Source organism: Hoplias malabaricus, chromosome 1 (assembly GCF_029633855.1).
Source record: "Hoplias malabaricus isolate fHopMal1 chromosome 1, fHopMal1.hap1, whole genome shotgun sequence".
Taxonomy (NCBI): domain Eukaryota; kingdom Metazoa; phylum Chordata; class Actinopteri; order Characiformes; family Erythrinidae; genus Hoplias; species Hoplias malabaricus.
This window is the reverse complement of record NC_089800.1, coordinates 3,600,338-3,606,078: the sequence shown is the minus strand read 5'-3', so window position 1 is coordinate 3,606,078 and position 5,741 is coordinate 3,600,338. Positions and strand designations below refer to the sequence as shown.

The following is a 5,741-nucleotide window of genomic DNA, read 5'->3' as shown; positions in this document are numbered from 1 at the left end:
CTACGTCCTGATGCCGGGTCTCAAGTGCAGGATCTTGATGAGGTGCCTCTTGAACTTCTCTCCCACACACAGGTAGATGAAGGGGTTCAGGCAGCTGTGTGAGTACGCAGTGATCACTCCATTCACCCAAATAATCCTATCTATGATCTATTTTAATGACACCCAGGAATTTCAGGCCTGCAAGGAATAATACAACATTGAACGGCATCCAGCACGAGAGGAAGACCACCAAGACCAGGAGGACAAGGAGCATGGTGGAGCCGCTTTAGTACCATGGAGTAGCAGAACCCCATGATGCTCGGTGGTAGCAACAGGCCCAAAATGTTCATTTTAAAGATGCTTACCATTTATAATTAATGCTGTCTGTCGTTTGCATACGCACTGCAAACTACAACACATCTGTCCTTTCTCACCCTTATGTTCCACAGCTCAGGAAACGACGCGGCCACAGCTAGGATCCAGGTAACCAGACTAGCCACGATTCCACGCGCCTTCGTTCGGACACTCAGGGCAAACACAGCATGGACCACAACCAGGTACGTGTCAATGCTCCCCTCAGTACAATGAAAAAGATGCCGCTGTAGAAGCTGACGTAGTACAAGCCACGAACCAAGAGGCACATGGCTTCCCCGAAAATCCAGCCGTGACCATAGTAGTAGCCCAGGAAGCGTAGAGTAAGGCCCAACAGTGAGTCGGTAAACACCTTTTTTTAATGCTTTACTATGATCACGAGTTACGTTTAATTGTTTTTTTAAACTATTTATTTCATTATCCCAAAACAAAAAAGGCTATTTTTTATTTTGATAACATCAAGAAAGCAAAGCATAAACCAACAACGGCAAGGGTGTAACAACAACATTAATAAAGCATCAAATGTTTGATTAATTCCATCAAATGTTTTAATAAATTAAGATCTTAATGCTGTGACTAGCAACCTGCGCTGTATAAAGCACATCTGATATCAGAGGTGGGAAGTGTGAGGATATTTATAGTCACTGTGATAGTCATTCAGTGATGATATGCTCTTCTGCGAGTATCATCATGAATATTGTCAGTTCTTAAAGAACACAGAATGACTTTACACTATATTTCAAAGAGAGTGTAGTTAGTATTTTACAAGATCCTGAATCTGCAGAACAGTAAAAGACGTTACCATAAAGTTATGGGACTTCTTTTGCATTCTGCACAAAATCATATTAAACATTTTCAACTGAAAATAACTGACGAGTTCAAGCCCCTCGCTGCCGTTGTGTGCTTAGCTGAACCTATGTGTGCTTTTAGGTCCTTTACACCTTTATCTGCTACACAAAACATGGGAAGTTCTTTTTTAATTCATCTGAGAACCTATATTTACGTTTCGGCATAGCTGCTCGAGATGAGGGTGGGGACATGAGCTTTGCCTGACGTAAACAAGGACTACTGACGTGCAGACTGACCAATTAAATATTTACAGAGAAGGTTATCGACCAATAACGGTAGCGCTACAGTCAGACTGTCCAATCAGAAGATTTTAGGCTACTTCACCACGCCCCCTTCTCACTCAAGCGAACCAAACGGAGTAGGGGAGGGCGGGACTAGTTTGTGAACGAAACTTCTCGAAGTTCTGTGTAAGCTCTAGAAAAACAAAATGCCGGACGTTTGTGAAATTCCGGATTGTGAAAGTTTAAAAAAGAGGACATGTCCGGGTAAAAGAGGACGTCAGTTAATCAGCTTAACCACTCCCCTCGGCTCTCAATCACCTCAGACTTTAGTCTTTCAGTTTACTGCTCCTGACAAGTAACTGAGGGAGTAAACTCATTTAATTTAAATTTTAATCGGTTCACACTACTTTCCAGGACCACACATCTTATGACTTTAAATGCTGCTCTGCGTAGAGAGATCACTGGGACTTCAGACACACCCTTAAACACGATCTTTCTACAAGATCATGAAACTTGCTCACACCTAAATTTGATGCCACAGACCACTGAAGAACACGATGAATGGGACTAATAAATTATGTAGATACATCTGACCGTCCGTACAGAGGAAAGCAAAGCTGCAAAACACCCTGCCATGGTTTAAACGCTTCATTTGCTGCTGCTGGATTTTATGGTGCTCTGTTAAACTGTTAGTTCTGAGATGGTTCCAATACATTAGTGATGTGTCGGTCGCGAACGAACCGGTTCAAAGAGCCGGCTCTTGTAAGTGAACGATTAGAGCCGGTTCCCGTCTAAGACCGAGCCATTTTTTTCTAAGGCTTGTCATTCAACCAATCAGAGAACAACAAGCAAGCTCCAACCCTCCGAGCGGAGACACTGGGTTTTCCTGAATGCCAATCTGCCTTCCAAAAAATAGTTGAAGAAAATGTTAAATCAGTTAAATTGACAGTTGTGGTTGTTTTAATCACCACCGTTGAATGCTGCTGTTTTGCACTTTGCATTGTATTTGTTTATTTTATTTCCCAGAAATTGATGATTATTTAATTTAATAAGCTGTAAAACCTACCTTTTGGGTTCCATTGGCTGTATTTCAGAGTTTACAAGTGATTTTTTATTAAGGTGTTTAAATAAAAATCCAGTTATTTATACAATTGAATGTGTGAGTGCAATCAGTGAGTTATTAGACGACAGCCATAAAAACAACTGGCCATTGCAACACTATTTATTATTTTTAATATTGAACAATAATATTTTGTCCATAGTCATGTAAAATGTAGGTAATATTGTTCTGTACCAGTGGAAATAAGTGGTAAAACAAAGAGCCATTTAGGAGCCGAAAGAGCCGGCTCCCCAAAAAGAGCCGAAATTCCCATCACTACAATACACTGCTCCCAAATTGCACTCATTTCTGAAGAGTGAACCAAGCTTTTCCATATAAACTGCAATTCCAACAGTGACCACCAGATGGAGACTATAAAACACGGGTAGCACTACGTCGTCTCAAAAGTGAAGTCAGCAGTTGTAGCGCCTCTAGTGGCTGGTTGCAGTATGACGTCTAGCTCTACTGTCCTGTTTTCTACGGCAGCGCAGCCCATTTCAGTCTCAATTTATCAAGTTATCCTGGAGCTAATATTGTCATATTTTTCGTGATGTTCTACCAGAATTCAGTTTTTAAAAATTTGTTCTGTTATTTCTTACAAAGACGGCGTTACACTTATACAGGAATAAAGTAATTAACAGCCTGGTCTGAGACCACCTGCAGGACATGCCCCCCTTCCCCACACCGGCATTTACTGTCCATGGGGGTGGAGTTTTTTAGCCACCTCATATTCTTATTTATAATTTCTTATAGCTTAGATGTAGACGTGTTGACACATAAATCTTCTCTCCACCTTAAATAATGCAGCAGAACATTCTAGCACATATAGTGCTTTCCATTCCACTAATGTACACTGTTTTGTTTTGTTTTTCAGAACTCTTCATTCCTCTTTAAATAAAGTGTAGCCCCGGTACAAGTATCAATTTCGCTCTAAATACTGAAACGTTTAAGGTTCAATATAAATTTATACCGCGGACACGGACATGGACATATCTGCCCCAGTTAAGGTGGACTGGGATGTTCGGTAGGCGCCAGTATGTCACTGGGGGTGTGTTTACCCAAATAAGGGGGCGTGTCTGATAGGCTGAGCTGATTGAAGGGGGTGTGTTTACCCAAATAAGGGAGCGTGCCTGATAGGCTGAGCTGATTGAAGGGGGTGTGTTTACCCAAATAAGGGGGCGTGTCTGTCTTAGCCTCTGAATGGTTGCAAATTTGACAAAATGGCGGACAATTTCGCCTTCAGAAAGAAACTGGGGGCACGCCGTCTGTTTCTACAGTCAGTGCACTGGAATGCAGACATGTTCAGGCCCAAAGCGTAATGTTTTTATTTGTGAACAATTGAAACTGAAGAGAATTGTTTGTAACAATCTCTTGAGAAATTGTACATTTGAGTGCAATGTGACGTGGTACAAGTGTCCAGAGTTGGTCCTCAGGGGCTCGCAGTGAGGAGTGTGGGGTGTTTCCTTCAGCAGTTAAACAACACATGTTGGTATGTGAATATATATACTTGAATTTCCCCTGGGGATCAGTAAAGTTTCTTTCTTTCTTTCTTTCTTTTTCTTTCTTTCTTTCTTTCTTTCTTTCTTTCAAAGCTAAAGGCAGCAGAGAGCAATTCTGCAGTTATATCAAAATACACAGCAATTCTTAGGCCAAGATTAATCATGAAATTTTAAACAGAAATCTGCACTGAAATATCACTACATTTATAGCGTAATTCTGCCCACTCTGGTAAGCCTTGATTTTTCTATTCTATGCCCTTGTTTCTTCAAATAGCGTGAAGTGCTTGAACTATGTCCTGATGTGGTGTCACCAGTGCAGGATCTTGATGAGGTGCCTCTTAACCTTCTCTCCTGTAAACAGATGGGTTCAGGCAGCTGTGTGAGTAAGCAAAACCTCTGTGATTTTTAGAATAAAAAAAGTAATCTTTTTATCTGTGCTTATGATGTCTATAAACTTCAGTCCTGTGAGGAATGATGCAGCATTGAATGGTGTCCAGCATAAGAGGAAGACCACCAAGATCAGAAGGACAAGGTGCACAGTGCGTCTTTTAGCAGTGTGAACCTTGTGGAGCCTCTTCAGTACCATGGAGTAGCAGAATCTCATGATGCTCAGTGGAACCAGCAGGCCCAAAATGTTCATTTTTAAAGTGGCCTACAGTTTCCAAGCTTTACATCATCCTTTGTATACGCACTGCAAACTTCACTCTTATGTTCCACAGCTCAGGAAACGATGCAGCCACAGCTAGGATCCAGGTAACCAGACTAGCCACGGTTCCACGCATCTTCGTTCGGACACTCAGGGCAAATACAACATGGACCACAGCCAGGTACCTGATGTAGTACGAGCCGCGAAACAAAAAACTTGCGAAATTCCCAATAAGTTTGATGTGTCACATAACCCTCAAAATGGCCACCATGGTCACCACCCATCATGAAAAGTTCCCCCCCCCTCCCATATACTAATATGCCACAAACAGGAAGTTAATATCACCAACCATTCCCATTTTATTAAGGTGTATCCATATAAATGGCCCACCCTGTACATTCCCTGGGGGCACTGGTACTGTGATCCATCATTGTAATCATTAGAGGAATCACATCCAGTTTGGTTTACTGTAAAATCAGAAGAAAAGTCATACAGAGGTAAAGCAGTCAACAACAACATGCGCTGCATAAATCAGACCTGATATCCGAGTGGGCAATGTGAGGAAATGTATAACACATTCCTCTGAGTGTATCATCATGACTGTTGTCAGTTCTTTAGGAACAGAGGACAACGTTGCACGATATTTCAAATAGAGCATAGACTTGAAGCACTACTATTATTCTAATCAAACTCATTTACAAAACAGCCAAGTAAAAAAATTTATCAATAATCCAGGCTACGAGTGTGAGATACTCAGGTAATAAAGTTCATTGTAATAAAACAGAAAAATATGCATTTAATAAAAACTTAAAATAGATAAAAATCACTTAAAAGCAACATTAAAATTTAATAGAATTGTATCCGCTAAATCCAGCCAGATAGAAGTGTAGTAAGTAGAATTTAAAATAAAAAAGGCAAGTTGCCCATAGGATTTGAATGAAGTCAGCTTTAAATTGCTCTACATATTATTTCAGGTTGCAAGCTGCAGGAGTCTTGTCTGGGACGTGTATAAAATATCTCCAAAACTGATAGGAAATCATTCATCAGAAATGTAGAGGAAAGTGTGAGGTTTTTTT

General features: G+C 40.8%; 1 pseudogene; it reads right to left on the bottom strand.

The window, feature by feature from the left end:
- On the bottom strand, positions 1–4,659 carry LOC136705679 (C-C chemokine receptor type 8-like; annotated as a pseudogene).
- Between the last annotated feature and the right edge of the window lie 1,082 nt (positions 4,660–5,741).